A 17,710-nucleotide genomic window follows, 5' to 3' on the forward strand; every position below is an offset into this window, starting at 1 on the left:
TGAATGAATAATTTACGATTAATAATTATCACAATAATTCAGCGATTTTGCCAGACTGCAAAAGTAATCAGATTCAACATAAAGTTAATCAACGAAATATGCAAAATACCATCTCACAAGGTACTAAATTACATGCATTAAGATTTCTCCTGCTCACGTAATAGACCCCCAACACTACAGGTTTTAAAGGCTATCTGAATTATTGAACCGTTTGGCTGTAAATATCCAGCTGTTAACAGAGAGACATCAATTTTGAACTGTTGTTTGTGAAATTATTGCCTCCTTCTCTAAATTCTTGCATTCAGTTCTCCAAATTATTGCAATTTGAATGCTGTTTCTAGTTCACTAATATTTAGCTTAACGGTTCCTAGTGTAATAAATAATAAGAAAATAGTAGGTATACTGTTCGAGCAGGCCGTAGTGCGGGGGTCACGGAGGAATTCTACCAATATGCGTCTTGACGGAACACAGTGGGGTTTTGGTCGGTAGGAATCCGACATAACCCACGGCCCCTCCCCCGGAGGCCGTGGGTATCTATGAAAGATTTCCCCACTAAAACAAAAAAAAAGGCCGTAGTGCGGGACGGGGTAAAGGTGATTTTCATGTGATTAAAAATTAAACCTATAGTCCGACCTATAGTAGACTTTTCACTGTAACGATATCGCTATCTATGCGGGTTAAACCGCAGGGCATTGCTAGTAAATAATAAAACTTAGTTTAGATATTATGGAAGAAAATATTAACACGATTTTTTTTATTATATTTCTTTCTGGTGGAGTATCTCAAGAAAAAAGTACACAGTTATTTGCATGTGTTGAGGGACGTATTGTATGAATGCAGGGCCCTTTACAAAAATTTAATGTTTTTTGGGAAAATAGATGACTGTGTGACTATTAGACATTAGACGAACATTTTAAAATGTCACCTGTAAGCTGTCATATACGGACAATTAGAATACATTTTTGAAATGGTAGTTTAATACGTTATTCGATGAATAAGTTTTCAACGAAGGATTGAAAAATCAGCCCTGAATTCATTATTATTCGTTAGATATTTTATCAAATTATAACATAAATGAATACACAATTTTCTTATATATATAAATTCACAATTCCCTGAATTAATAATCAAAAAGTAAAATAATTTAATCATTCTACTTTAATGCATAGTCGATACGTATTATATTCGATCACACTGATAAAGATTATATTATCATTCATTGTAAACATAAAGTTTCGGTTTACTGCCAGGGAAATGAATTTCGGCTTGATTTATTCAGCACCGACAAATGTGTTTGTATTAATTATAAAAATTAACGTAAACAATTATAATTTTAATAAATATAAAGTGTATCAGACACACAGATATTACACATTACACTTATATTTGAGATTATATAGAGATTGGTTTTATATGGGTTTTATGATTGTGAATGAATATTTCTAATACAAAAGTGATCAATTTTTGCTGCTCTATCAATAAAATGAACTTAGATAGTAGCCTAGTGTTCCCCGATGGGTACAATATGGGGGTCTTCAAGAGGAGAGTGAACAGCTGTACATTCTAGGGAAGCACGCTCTATCTTCTATCCTATTTCCCGGGGTAAAAAGTAGCCTATGTCCTCTCTCGGGTATCAAAATATCTCTATACCAAATTTCATGCAAATTGGTTCAGTAGTTAAGGCGTGATTGAGTAACAGACAGACAGACAGAGTTACTTTCGCATTTATAATATAAAAAATAATAGTATTATAGTATGGATTCTATGTCTGGAAGTAGCGACAAGACTGCCCATTTCATAATGCCTATTGCTTCTTTATTTCTCTAGTTTTATTTATATAAATTTTAATTCATTTTTATTACTGAAATATCTACGTACATTGATAATTCGTGCATTAGATTATAGATCACATAATATTTCAATGGAATAACTGATTACGCGGATGAGGCCACGGGACGCAGCTAGTATATACCTATAATATACTATGTAGGTATATACTAGACATGGATATATTTCTAGATATTGAAGATCAATAGGTATAGGTAATTCGTCCTAGGTAAACAAGAAATAATCTGCTTAAACGACTCCAAATTAATTTAATCCATAAAGAGCATTATCCCACACTCTTTTAATGATCATAGCGTATAATATACACTAAAACTACTTCACTAATACAAAGGAAATTAAACTTTATTGTAGGTAAGCTTGTCCATTATATTTTATGGTGTTATGAACCGCGGGTATAATGCAAATTAATGTCTCGTATGAGACGATGTGCTAGGGCTGTCACAAGTTTTCGATTATAATGCTTTAATTTATAAGGTACTTACGTAAACGATAATATTGTTTCGTTATTACGTACCTTTTTATCTATCACCCGCAAAAAAGTACTGTTATTGTTTGTATCAACATTAGATATTCAGTTTAACTAATTTGAATATATCTAGATAATTTTTTTCATTTTCAGTTGATGAATATTGAATTTATAAGTCTCGGTTTATTGTTAAATGATAATAATTTTATTTTATTTGTTAAATTCATTAAGGAACTAATTTGTTTTGCTCCGCTCCTGTTGGTCTCAGCGTGATGATATATAGCTTATAGCCTGCCTCGATAAATGGGCTATCTAACACTGAAAGAATTTTTTTAATCAGACAACTAGTTCCTGAGATAAGCGCATTCAAACAAACAAACTCTTCAGCTTTATAATATTAGTATAGATTACTGGAGCAAGAACAAAACTGGAGCCCAACAGCAGGCGAAACCGAGATTTAAAAATGCATGTAATTAAGATAAATCCAATTAAACGGAAATAATTAATTCAATTAAGTAAAAGCACAAGTTGACAGCCCTATTCCTACATCAGCGTATCGGGCGTACTAAGCACTACCTATGTAGGATCCAATTAACAAAGTCTGCAGTGAAAATGTTCATTGCTGACACTCACTTATCACATCACTAGATCGATATTTTAGGGTTGACAAAAATTATTATTTTTAATGTTTTTATTTCTTTACTGATAAGGATTTATTTTTTTCGAATTATCAAGGTTTAATTTCATTGAGAAATTTATCTGATAGGTACTAGTTATTAGTATTATTCCAATTTCTTTGCGGAATGTATACTTAATTCAGACTCGAAAGTGTATTTCTTTTAGAGACGAAATTTCATAAGAAGAAAATAGTTACGTACGCTTTTCTTATGAACGACTTATAATGTTCTAGTTCAAAAATTCATTTTCTATTCCTAATCTTTAGGTAAATATGATTATTTAGTCAACATTTTTTTTTGTTTTCTCTCAAAATATTCAATACAAGTCCTCGTTACATTTTTAAAAACTTATTGCCATATAGACCGGGAGATACTGACACAAAATTTCGAGTCATTTGTATCAGGATGGCGGTTCTACAGGGGTCTTAGTACGCAATGACAAAAAGAAAAATGATGGTGTGAACGCTGGTACCGGTGGGTTAGTCGCGTGGGCGTTAGTCGAACTCGTCGGAAAAATAGCGAAAGTCAAACGATTTGTAACACAAAAATTTTAGAATTTACCGATAGCCCATAAAAAAGAAGTAGGCGGTAGTGTCATGCCATACTTTTCCGGTATGACTTACAGCCCGCCATACCGACGCGAATGTGTTGATTTAAAAAAAACAATTATTCAACCATTTGTACCAAGCTAACTTTTGCACAGGTAACCATCGTCGTGCAGCCATTTACGAAAATCGCCATGCCATACTTTTCGGACGATTCCAAATGGTCGCCATACCGCCGAAAATCTGCAAAATTTTTTTATTTCGCCTATCTTTTTGTACCAGTATTGCATTTGGCTTTTTGGAGAGTATTTGCTAAAATGTGACCATTATTATATTTGCCATACTTCTAGTAGGGGGAAAAAGTGCTGTCATACTTGAAAAATAAATTTATTATTAATTTATATAAGTGAAGATTTCCAACACCTAGATCTTTGAAATTTTGTATTTATATTCGTTGATCCTCAAACTTACAGGAAAAATAAGTGCCATACTGTTACAAATCGTTTTACTTTCGCTATTTTCCGACGAGTTCGACTAACGCCCACGCGACTAAGCCGCCGGTACCAGCGTTCACACCATCATTTTTCTTTTTGTCATTGCGTACTAAGAACCCTGTAGAACCGCCATCCTGTTACAAATGACTCGAAATTTTGTGTCAGTATCTCCCGGTCTAGTATTACGATATAAGGAAAACCTCACCAATATGCTCTGATTCAACCGCTGTATTAGCAAATTCTATTGAAAAGAATACAATAAGCCTTTCACTCTTATTTTACTGAAACTTCTATTCACGACTGACACTCTGGTGACCATGATTTTGTGGAAATCTAAGATATTTTATCAAATCAAATTCTAATTGTTGAATTACAGTTTTATATTAATTGACAGTGAAAAGCAGTCATATTAACTGAAAACACCGTGAAGAACACTTTAAATGATAAAAAATTTGGATTCGATAATTTTTCCGACAAATTTCCCCGCCACAATATATGTACATACACGGATCTATACGCACAGACATACCGACGTCCAAGTATAATAATTTTTAACTTAATTATTTACTGTTTTAAAGTAAATATTTTTTTCTAAAATTATCTATACTAATATTATAAAGAGGAAAAGTTTGTAAGTATGTATGTATGTATGTATGTATGGTTTTCACGCATAAACTACTGGACCGATTTCAAAAATTCTTTCACCATTAGAAAGCTGCATCTATACTGAACAACATAGGCTATATTGCATTTTCAAAAAAATTAGAGATCCTTACCAAAAATGCAATAATGTAACCCAAGGTGTAAAAAATTCCTCAATAAAACTTCTGTCATCGCGTGCGCTGCGGAATCTATTGAAGATAGAACAAAAAAATGTTCTACGGTATTATAGAATGGATCAATATCTACAAGAAAGTCCGCGATACCATATGTCCATCTTCAGTAGTTATGTTACTACAACAACTATTTTACGTTTTCAAAGTAAATAGAAGTGCCGACAGTAATCAAACCATGTTATCCATACACATAATATATTGATCCTTATCCCATTAAATGATGTTTTATTATAGACTGTTTTAATACCAGCAAAATACTTTTTAAATGAAAAGAATTGGATATTCCATTCAAAAGATATAACGAATTTTTAAAAGTGTCAATCTACAGAAAATAGTAGGTACCTATACTGTTCGAGCAGGCCGTAGTGCGGGGGTCACGGAGGAATTCTACCAATATGCGTCTTGACGGAACACAGTGGGGTTTTGGTCGGTAGGAATCCGATATAACCCACGGCCCCTCCCCGGAGGCCGTGGGTATCTATGAAAGATTTCCCCACTAAAACAAAAAAAAAGGCCGTAGTGCGGGACGGGGTAAAGGTGATTTTCATGTGATTAAAAATTAAACCTATAGTCCGACCTATAGTAGACTTTTCACTGTCACGATATCGCTATCTATGCGGGTGAAACCGCAGGGCATTGCTAGTGTTTTATATATTTAAAACATTATTTTCATTCATTGACGCGCATTCATAATATCCTTTTTAGTGAAATATAAGTGATTATAATATTAATAATAAATTAATATTATATATGAAATATAAGTAATACAAACTAAGTTTATATTATTGTAAGATTTGTCGAGTATAGAGCATAACCTTATGCGTGCAATTGATGTATTTTATTTTACTTATATACTTTAAATTTACTTGTATATTGCCTATAATTATAACAACCGCTGTCTATAATAAAAAAGGCTAGAATGGACAAAATAAATAATTAAAATACTAAAACCATATCGTGTGGTCACAGCCGGTCCATACAATCGCTTTATTCGGCTTGACAAGCAAACAATAGCAACTGGAAATATCTGATGAACATTTATATAGGCTTAATGCTTTTGTATAATTGACGCATTAAATACGCTAATATAACATAATGCGAGCGTATTTATGAATATTTAACTGAACATTATGTTTGTGTGTGGAAATTCATGAGCCAATTTGAACGAAGTTTACTTCATTCTTAGTGTAGGATAGTGTATTAAAATGGATATTTTAGGAGGGCAATTTGGTTCGAAGAGATTGTGTGTAACTATTGTTTTCGAGCGTCTGTAATACATATGTATTACACGAATAATAATTTTTAATTTAAATTAGAATTTATACGAATATATATTCGTATAACCACAGACTAATAATAATATACTACATATACAAGTATAACCATATCAACATACCTACTAATGTATGTTGAAAATATCTGATTATTCTTGCTATTTACGTTTTAATTTTTTTCTACTTACAATCAATCTAATCATCAATATAATCAGTAATGAGTATGGAAGTGTTCTAAAAGCTTGATTCAATACATATTTTATGTTTCCATTTTTCACAGAGATTTTTTGACAACAAAATACATTTTGTTTCCTTCCTTATAGAATTAGACAATAATTATGATTATCTAATCCATACTAATATTATAAATGCGAAAGTAACTCTGTCTGTCTGTCTGTTACTCAATCACGCCTTAACTACTGAACCAATTTGCATGAAATTTGGTATGGAGATATTTTGATACCCGAGAAAGGACATAGGCTACCTTTTATTGCGAAATAATAATATGTACCACGGGCGAAGCCGGGGCGGACCTCTAGTAAATAATATATTTGTCTATTTTAAATATTTTATTCGTTATTATAAATATTTTTATTTCCTATTACAACAGAGAACATCGCAAACTAATAAAGTACAATAAAATTCGCATTCAAACCGACAATTGTTGACTTGAAGTATTGACGGAACGAATATATTTCGCCTGCAAGCAAATCACGTAGTACTAGTATGTACGTGACTCTAATGTAAGTGATTTTAGCCTTTAGAGCTAGACTTTTACAAAGTACTAACACATTTTTTGTTTGGCAAGCGTGGCTTGATGGATCCTGGTCCATTGCTTCGGTGACGGGCTTATAGATGTTTTTTGTGATTTATTCGTCTCTATATACTTGATGGTAGAAAATAATGGAGTAATTCGAATACATATTATTATGTCTGCATTAGAATATTGTTTTCTTTTTTAAAACGAAGGTAAGGTAAGGAAGAATAGGTGGCCAGAACGGGCCAGAAAATAGACTTATTTTCGTCTTTTTTTTAGTAGAATGTAATTTAAGTCGAGATTTGGTGGTAGTAGAGCCAATAAATAGTCTTCAGAATAGCTATTTGACAATGAATATCAGCCAACCAGCTACCAGCAGCGAGTTGACATGGTGTTTTTGTAAGAATGTTCTTAAAATTTTAAAAGTTTTTATCGTATTCTCTCTCTCTCTCTATTGTCAGTCCCTTAATATTATGTCTGAGGATCGTGGTCAGCATCAGGGTTGCACAAATAGACTACTATGACTAAAATAAGTAAATAATATAGATTAGCCATAACTTAATACTACCCATAAAAAAGACAAAATAACTCGCCAAATACCATCACTAAAATAATTTTATCAACTCTGCTTTGACACAAAGATTGAAACATTTAACTCCCGAAATCGTATTACTTTACAACTTGCAATATGTAGCCCTAATTTCGCGACTATGTACCAAAAAGCAAAGTTTTCCTTTGACATAAAACAACCTACATGTCGACATTATCAGCCTTCACATGGATGTGGGAACACTGGATGCGCCTTATAAAAATAAATGTAATCTTAATTAAAAATTATTATCAAGTATAAAATAAATAAACAAGAGTCTAAAATTGTAGAGTTATAATCGTTGTGTCGTATAAATTCTGTAATTTTAAAAGTAATTTACTATATTATATGCCTGTAATAAATAAATAAAAATGCCTACTCAAGTGTTTTACGACTGTTCTTAATAAATTTTTTGTGAATCATACAAAAATTGGGAACAAATATAGCGGAATATTGACGTGAAATAAGGAATACTTTCTACTGTACCTAGCTCGTAATATTTATGAATTCGCTCTACAAAATTGTAAAAATTATTCTTCTTTTGATCATCGTGATGAACGAGATATTAATTAATTTAGGTATTTAATAATTATCTATTATACAAATTTACATATATATTTTTCAAAAATCCTCCTGCAATTAAATCTCTATCACAAATTATAACAAAAACCTATACCCGTTTAAAATATAACTTCAATATGACCAAAGTTCTAGTTCATAAAAGTATTAGTGCTGCAAAGCGTGAAACCATTTAATAGGTAATTATTATTATTGCATTAGCAATACCCGCGTTAATCGACTGAACGAATAATTGGTTTTGTTTGTATAACGCCTAAAAGAGATAATATTTTTTAACTGATACACGAACGTGCGTACAGTCAAAAAATCTATTAATAAAACAGTTTACCTAAAATTTCTACTTTTGCAATAGACGCGGCATTTCATTTTAACTAATGTTTTTTAGGACACCCACCTTTCTTTAAATCTGCCTGATATAGACTACCAAAGCAAAAGGACAGTATAATAAAATGCTATTTTTGGCATATGTATGATGTTAATAAGATACTACGAATAGTAGACGTCTTTAAATAATACTTCACTAGACTTAAAACAATGAAATTTCTAGTACAACACAGTTCGAATATCATTTACGAATACATAATGCGTCCTTTTCGCTGCCTTTTATGTATGTAACACCATTGTAGTCAGAAAACAGAGACAAAACGAGTAGACTATAGATGTTCCTATAACATGACATCTGCTGATACGATTTTCCTTTAAAATACATTTTCGAACGTATTTTCTACATGATTTTATAGATTGTTCAATGTATTCTGACAGTTAGAACTGTGCCTTAGTGGTTATGATGTTGGACTTTAAAGGATTGGTCGTCGGGTTTGAATTAGGCGAAAGTGTATATTTTTATTGACTTTTAAATTATCTGTCAATTTTCTTTGGAACTTCTCTTATGAGTAAAAAAACATCGGAATGTCACACAACAGAATGAATGTATCGCTGTTTTAAATTAAGTTTTTTGAATGTCTGTTTCAACTGCAATCAGGAAATACTATGCAATAGCCCAGGACGAAAGTCTTACTGCCTTTTTAAATATGTAATTTAATATTCTATTATTCAATTGAGTAAGTCCTATAAAATAGCATCTGTATTCTAACCCTATATAGCGCATAGCGAAGAAAATATCATAGTTCAGACCTTCACTTTGCTAAGATTAAAACCGACTGTCATTGTTATAAGCCTCAATCCTTGTTCCACTTCTTCGTTCTAATTACCCCATTATTCTAACAATTATATCTATATTTGTGACCTGTATCCTTGCCTTACTTTTCCGATTAGACTTATTTATTCCCGTCTTTATTCCTTTTATTTATTCCTTACCTCTTGAAATTGAGCAAGGAATTTGCAAAGGTTTTTTTGTAAATGTTCATGGGCAATGGTGATCAATAGTTAAAAAATATATAAATTATTATAAGTCTATATTTTGCACAAAACGCGGCCTTATTGCTGGACAGCAATCTCTAGCAGGCTACCTGGTAGGAAAGGAAATGACTCTTTGAATAAGATAAACTCATAAAATTATTGTATTGTCACCGATCCTTGATAAATATATGGTATAAAAACTTGGTAGTTTGAGTTAAATTTGTCCGTTTAAAGTGAAACAAAATCGATTTGAAAGGAGTGCGTTACATCGGAATATACAGGTGAAGCTAATAATTGTGTTTTAAACTTTAATACATGCTTGAATAAATTATTGTATTAATTGTTACCAATTCTTGATATTTAGACTACAAAATTGAATTAAACCTGTCCCTGTTAAGGGGGGTACAAATTAAGTTAATAAAAGCGTGTTTATGGACACATCCATAATCTCTACATCCGTGTATTCGTTAAAGACTAAGTAAAATTTAGAGCGTGCGTAAAGGCACGACATGTTTAATCCATTGCTTATGCTGCTCAAGTTTTATTGCCCAGAATCTAACCTCTGGGACGGTTTCTTTGGAATTACTGTTGTGGTGAATTGAAAGGATGTGCGAGTGAGATGGTGATAGAGATGGCATGTCTATTATTTGTTAGGTGAATTGTTGCTAAGGAAAATAGAGATAAAAGTTACGATTTAAAATAGATTAGATGCTCTCGTTGATATTTTTATTTGTGTTCTTATAGAAAATAAGAAATAAAATGTTTTACAAGATATGATCAGTACCACGAGCGAAGTCGGGGCGGACCGCTAGTCTTATATATAAAAATGAATCGCAAAATGTGTTGGTAAGCGCATAACTCGAGAACGGCTGAACCGATTTCGATAATTCTTTTTTTATTATATTCCTTGAAGTACGAGGATGGTTTTTATGGAATGAAAACATAAACATGTACCACGAGCGAAGTCGGGGCGTACCGCTAGTCTTATATATAAAAATGAATCGCAAAATGTGTTGGTAAGCGCATAACTCGAGAACGGCTGAACCGATTTCGATAATTCTTTTTTTATTATATTCCTTGAAGTACGAGGATGGTTCTTATGTAGAGAAAACGTAAACATGTACCACGGGCGAAGCCGGGGCGGACCGCTAGTCTTATATATAAAAATGAATCGCAAAATGTGTTGGTAAGCGCATAACTCGAGAACGGCTGAACCGATTTCGATAATTCTTTTTTTATTATATTCCTTGAAGTACGAGGATGGTTCTTATGTAGAGAAAACGTAAACATGTACCACGGGCGAAGCCGGGGCGGACCGCTAGTCTTATATATAAAAATGAATCGCAAAATGTGTTGGTAAGCGCATAACTCGAGAACGGCTGAACCGATTTCGATAATTCTTTTTTTATTATATTCCTTGAAGTACGAGGATGGTTTTTATGGAATGAAAACATAAACATGTACCACGAGCGAAGTCGGGGCGTACCGCTAGTCTTATATATAAAAATGAATCGCAAAATGTGTTGGTAAGCGCATAACTCAATAATGCCTGGACGAATTTGGCCAATTCTTTTTTTATAATATTCCTTGAAGTACGAGGATGGTTCTTATGCAGAGAAAACGTCAACATGTACCACGGGCAAAGCCGCGGCGAACGGCTTGTATTAATATAGACATAATAATATGTATTATATAACTTCTCCAAATACAAAGCTATTTAATCCGTTTCAAATAAATACACGCCGCCAGCTGAATCTCAAAAACCAATACATTTGTAAGTAGGCCTCATCAATTGCTAAATCGAAAATTTACAGCTCAAGATGGTTTAAGACGAATCACCTACATTGACGATAAATATCCGAAAAGCCCTTGTAATTAATGAATCGGCAATCCTTTTGCATTCGACCTTAATGAAGAGGCTAGTGGGGATATACAGAACGGAAGTTGTGTGAGCTTTTTATGTATAGTGATCATTTTTGTTGGCTGAAAATTTTGTAGAATTTTTATCCAAAATAGTAATACTTACTTACTTTTTTTAATTGAGTCAAATAAATAGTTTTTATCCAATGAAAGTTTATTTTACAAGTTGTAGTTTATTTGACATTAAAAGCACTAACTATACTATAGATATCAGTAAAATGAAGTTTAATCTGAATTTAATAAAAAAAGTGAAGTCCCGTGTCCCCGTAGTGGGGTAAGGGGCAGATGCATTATTCATACATCTGTTTCACTGATCGATTTTCTTTAGGGACAAGTAGGTGATCAGCCTTCTGTGTCCTGCCAGACCGAGACATGTTTTTTTTTCTTCGTCTCCACCGGGAATCGAACCCAGGACCCCTCGGTTCTACGCTCAAGCCCCACTGTACCAAGGAGGCGGTCAATTTAATAAACAAAGGTAGAAATTAAAAAGCTCATTGTTTTATCTATCTGTATGTACACGTTATCTCTTCTAGATTGATTTACTGAGCCTTCTAATTATAAAGGAAGATTGAATCTAGTGAAATATCGTCTCAGTAAGAGAATAATCGATTCTATTGTCTGTAAACTTTAAGTTATTTATAGTATAATATTTATATAGAAAATCTGAATTACTTGTAAGTAAAATAAATAGAGGAATATTTAAATGACATAATTTTTATATCATTTTAAGCATTTGTGAAACATATTGTTAAAAATTATTGTTACAATTTATATTGCAATAAAAAACGATAGCTTTTGTTCAAGATTTATAATGTTGATTGAATATTTACAAATCTCTTTTATTTCTGGTTATTCTCACTTCTCAGACTGGGAAAAATAATTTCTGAAATAATAGGGGCCTATTATATATGCCTTATAATTTGAAAAGTAATGTGGTGTGAGTATTTCATACCTATTAAATACTCTTTTGTCATCATAGAGTATAATTAAATGAAATTAACAAACTAAGTATCTAATACTAGCGGTCCGCCCCGGCTTCGCCCGTGGTACATATTTCGCAATAAAAGGTAGTCTATGTTCTTTCTCAGGGTCTAAAGATTATCTGTGCTAAATTTCATCAAAATCGGTCAAGTAGTTTATGCGTGAAAACCATACATACATACATTATAAACCTTTCCTTTTTATAATATTTGTATAGATATAGAACTGGACGGTTGTTTCTTCATTTAGGTATTAAAAAAACATAATCTATAACTTTAACAGTTACTTCCTATTCTTACAAGTCCCTTCACACAGAATTATTAAATTCCTAACCTAACCTCCCTATTAACGACATAATTTATGCTCATTTAATCGAGCTCTTTAATTCAAACGACAAGCAATCCATCATTTTTCCCAAAAGAAAGTTCCCATTCAATAATACTGAATGCTTTGTAAAACGGTGCAATTTTTCAAAATGGCGATTATAATAGGGACACGAAATATCGCGGATGATTTTTAACAATGTCGAGTCAATTATTGGATGTTTTCAAAGATTTTTTTCATTTATAATGCATTAAGAAAATTCTCTCGTAGCGATTATATGGTCGCTTTTCGTAGAATTTCTTTTTAAGACTAGTTGTGCCCCGCTGTTTTACCCGCTTTATTTCGTTCGTATTGATTTTAGCGTGATGATATAATATGGCCTATGCTATAAGCTATTCTCTATAAATATACTTAACAGTGAATAATTTTTGAAAAGTCGTGGTTCCTGATATTAGCGCGTTCAAGCAAACAAACTACAGTTTTTTTTAATATTAGTATGGATTTGCTGTTAATTTTTCTTCTTGTTGGTAGTACAACCTTAGTTCTTTGTAAACTGTTTTCGGTGTTTAAGTCTTGTTTAATATTTAATTTATATAAAACAATTTGTAGGTTTGTAGGTCTATCAATGGGTATAATTTAATGGGACTAATTAGCAATCGGTAAAACCAAACAAGGGTTAGAATTTCCGTTCATTATACCTACAATCTAGATAATATTACAGTCTATACTCTATACAATAGCGGTATTAAATTCCTATCAGCTTTGGAAGCTTTCAAAACACCAACAATGAAAGGTATACCCATAGTTTTAATTGAAATATCGATTTTATTCAAATTTATGCGAAATACCGACGGACAGGCATTTCACAGTTATTTTTTCATTCACCTTTGTGTTCTATAGTCGGATCTTCATTTGGTGAATGTCCTTTTTGGTGTTCTTCGTCGCGTCTTTTTGCTGTATTCTTAATAATAAATACCTAATAATAATTCATTTATTCAAAGAACAAAAAAAAATGTAGTGGACATGTTAGTTACAATTTATATTTGAAAACTAGCTGTGCCCCGCCCTTTCACCCGCAGTGCTTCGCTCTTGTTCGTCTTTTAGCGAGATGATATATAAGGCATAAGCCTTCCTCGATAAATGAGCTATCTACCACCGAAAGAATTATTTTTCAAATCGGACCAGTAGTTCCTGAGATTAGCGCGTTCAAACAAACAAACAAAATCTTAAGGTTTATAATCTTATAACATAATATTATAGTAATAATATAATATACTTAGCATAGATTACATAATTAATGGAAATAAACATGAAATTAGTATATTATACTAGCTGTCCCGGCCATTTAGGTGTAAGGAATGGCTGATTTTCTTCCTAATACTAAAGCACACAAAATTTTATTAGAATCGGTCAAGTCGTTTCGTAGGCGTGTAAAACTCCGCCATCAGATTATTAACTTTCAATATGTAGCTTCGGGCAATAGATAGTAATTTGTTCGGGGGGATAACATTAGGAAAATATTTTATGAAGTTGTCACAGCTTCTTACATTGATTAAAATTATGTTTGATATTCTTCAACGCAAAACCATCTAAACGATTCCAAATGAAATTCAGAGGTAAATTAAACTCTACATTAGCAATAAAACTTTTTATCCATGTACCACACGAGTGAAGCCGTGATCTTACCCTAGTTTAGCAATAATCGCTTCACTGAGCCTGTAAATCAAATATCGGAAACTATAAAGGGCCTTTAATATCAAGTCCCAAAGCTTGTATTGAACGTATTATTTGCTTCAAAATCTTCAAACAGAATTGTATGACAAATTCCATGGAAGTTTAACACGCTAATAATATAATATTAATTAATTTCTTAAACAATCGGTGTGGATAAAGGGTAAAAAGGGATACTTGTGTTATTCGATGTCTATTAAATAAAGTAGCAGTTTGATTAAACTCAAACTCAAACTCAAACATTTATTTATTCAATTAGACTTCTTCTAGAAGCACTTTTGAAACGTCATAGGTACATATTTTTAACATTTACCACCGATTCGGAAAGCAGTATCTACGGAGAAGAATCGGCAAGAAACTCCATAACTAGTTGCTCTTTTTAATCATGTCAGTTTTACAATTTAATTTTACAAATTACTTAAGTAACATCATAATTTATAGTGATATGCCAAAGAACTGTCCTGTGGTTTTTACGCGACAACCCTCCATGGGTTTTTTATTAATAATTGTCTTTAGCTGATATCAGTCCTACTAATATTATAAATGCGAAAGTTTGTGACGACGTGTGTGTGTTTGTTACTCTTTCACGCAAATACTACTGAACCGATTACAATGAAATTTAGCACACATATAGAGAGTAACTTGGATTAACACATAGGATAGATTTTATCCCGGAAATCCCACGGGAACGGGAACTATGCGATTTTTTCTTCGAAAACGCGGGCGAAGCCGCGGGCGGAAATCAAGTCTAATATAATTCTTAAGTTTCCAATCTCGTTTTTAAGACATATTGTAGTATAGAAAAATCAATTTAGTAGTTACAACTTATTATCCTATATCTTGTACTGTCCATACTTAAATAAACGACCTTAAAAACTTCATCTCTGGAACAAATATCAGTTTTTATGCGTGTAAGAGACGCATCTATCTATCTTCACAAACCATTAACATTTTCAAATAACAGTATCATTATTAATATTAATCTTATATATAAAATCTTATATATAAAAATGAATCGCAAAATGTGTTGGTAAGCGCATAACTCGAGAACGGCTGAACCGATTTCGATAATTCTTTTTTTATTATATTCCTTGAAGTACGAGGATGGTTCTTATGTAGAGAAAAAATATGTACCACGGGCGAAGCCGGGGCGGACCGCTAGTAGTATATGAATCTGTCATAGGTACAAATATCATCAAGACCTCACATATACAATTCTTCACTTCCTTTTCAATTCAGTTATATCCCAAAGGGTTGAAAGCTTGTTATTTAACATTTTAGATCAAATATTGGAAGTATAAATCACGGGTGCACTAAGCGTAAATGTGGCACTGTGACATTTGCAAAATTAAACTTTCAAATGTGTTAACGAATAGGTACATTGAAATGATTTAGCAAATGTACTTCGGAATTACCTTTAAAAAGTAATAGGAAAAGTAAACGTTGAAAAAATATACATTGCCATATTGAATTCATACGCTTTTTCTATTCTATTGCATTCTATTCTTTTATCTTCTATTCTATTATATTCTTTTCTGTTCTGTTCTGTATATATTATATTATGTTTCGCTAACAGCTTTGACCACGCTGACAAAAGGTTTTTTCCCACTTAAATGTTCCACTTCGGTAAAAAGTAGTGTATGTCACCCACTAAAATCATGCTTCGTTGCAATGTTGAATGAAAAACATACAAAGTAGCTTCCGTATTTATAAAATTGATTTGTTAGGATAATTATTATCCATACTAATATTATAAATTCGAAAGTAACTCTGTCTGTCTGTCTGTTACTCAATCACGCCTAAACTATTGAACCAATTTGCATGAAATTTGGTATGGAGATATTTTGATACCCGAGAAAGGACATAGGCTACCTTTTATTGCGAAATTTGTACCACGGGCGAAGCCGGGGCGGACCACTAGTAGTATATAAGTACATGTCGTGAATTATTCTTAAAAAAATTGTAACGATTATTTCCGACCCATATCTTACTATACTACGTTAAGAATACAATAATTATTTAAAATGTATTCTAGTAGATAATATTAGTTATATATTTTACATAATTAGGAACCAAAATTGAATTCCTGGCTTCCTCACAAGAAGATAATTTCTAACAATTTAGCTTATTAAATTTATCTTCCAATTTGAGCACACCTGCACTAAGCCTCTATATATTACACCATAAATGATTAAATGGCAATTTTTCCTACAGTTGAGTGAATTTCTTAAAATTCTCCCATAAAACGTCGCGACGCCATACTTTATGACTGATAAAATTTTACAACGAAAAGATTTTACGACGATGTCCACAATTTTTTAATAAATTTTGTATTAGTATTAATATTATAGACGTGTCTTTGTAACTATATTTTAATTATTTAGTGGAAATAATATTATGTGCCTATGTAATAATATCGACCGCCTCCTTGGTACAGTGGTTGACGCATGAGCGTAGAACCGAGGGGTCCTGGGTTCGATTCCCGGTGGAGACGAAGAAAAAAAAATGTCTCGGTCTGGCAGGACACGAAAGGCTGATCACCTACTTGTCCCTAAAGAAAATCGATCAGTGAAACAGATTTATGGATAATGCATCTGCCCTTACCCCACTAGGGGACACGGGACTTCACTTATGTAATAATATATGAAAAAGTATTTTTTTTATATGATGTGCAGAGGCGTCTATACTAAGATAATAGGAGAGAACGCTAAAATAAAAACTGATATTAATATAAAAATACCAATAATTGGACATAAAGTTAATAAGTTAAATAATTGGACATATAGTTTGTTTGAATTGGACATAGGTAAACTACATATTAAGTATTATGTATTAAAAAAAACTTATGTGCCTATTAGAACATGAATTATTGAGAATGAAAGTGGTCAAAGAATTGTTTGTTTCATAACATTTTTTGTATTTGCATTTACACAACTTCAATTTTTCATCATTTACCATAATTATTAGGTATAACTCGTATGCTTACCTATTTCCCTTCAACATGTCAATTTTACTTACAAATTCAAAAGCCAAGAACAATAAAACTGCTGTTCACACGGAACTCATATTTGCCTCCTGAATCATATAAATTCAACCAAATTTCCTACATCGAAAACATTTATTATTCAAACGAGAAATGCCATAGCGCCGTAAAGTAGCGAAAGTTTCTAAACAAAATATACTTAAGACACTCCATTACACCAATCTTGTACACTGTACAAAAATGTAGCAACATATTTTCAAAATAATACAAGCAAATTTCAGCAATAACGGCCGGTAACAAAGTACATATTTGCATATACGTGTGATGTACCTATCAAAGAAAGGCTG

The 17,710-nt window shown here is 32.2% G+C and overlaps 1 long non-coding RNA gene across 1 annotated transcript in view; it reads right to left on the reverse strand.

The window, feature by feature from the left end:
- The window catches only part of LOC149896822 (uncharacterized), a 247,092-nt gene extending 230,113 nt beyond the window's left edge, over positions 1-16,979 (reverse strand). The window contains exon 1 of the long non-coding RNA XR_016458270.1: positions 16,922-16,979. This is a non-coding gene — a long non-coding RNA (uncharacterized LOC149896822). The remainder of the gene's footprint in view (positions 1-16,921) is intronic.
- Positions 16,980-17,710: the final 731 nt, after the last annotated feature.

This window comes from Colias eurytheme, chromosome 27 (assembly GCF_061535395.1).
Source record: "Colias eurytheme isolate Ceu_HAF_F1 chromosome 27, ilColEury1 Martin Lab GWU primary, whole genome shotgun sequence".
NCBI classification, from domain to species: Eukaryota; Metazoa; Arthropoda; class Insecta; order Lepidoptera; family Pieridae; genus Colias; species Colias eurytheme.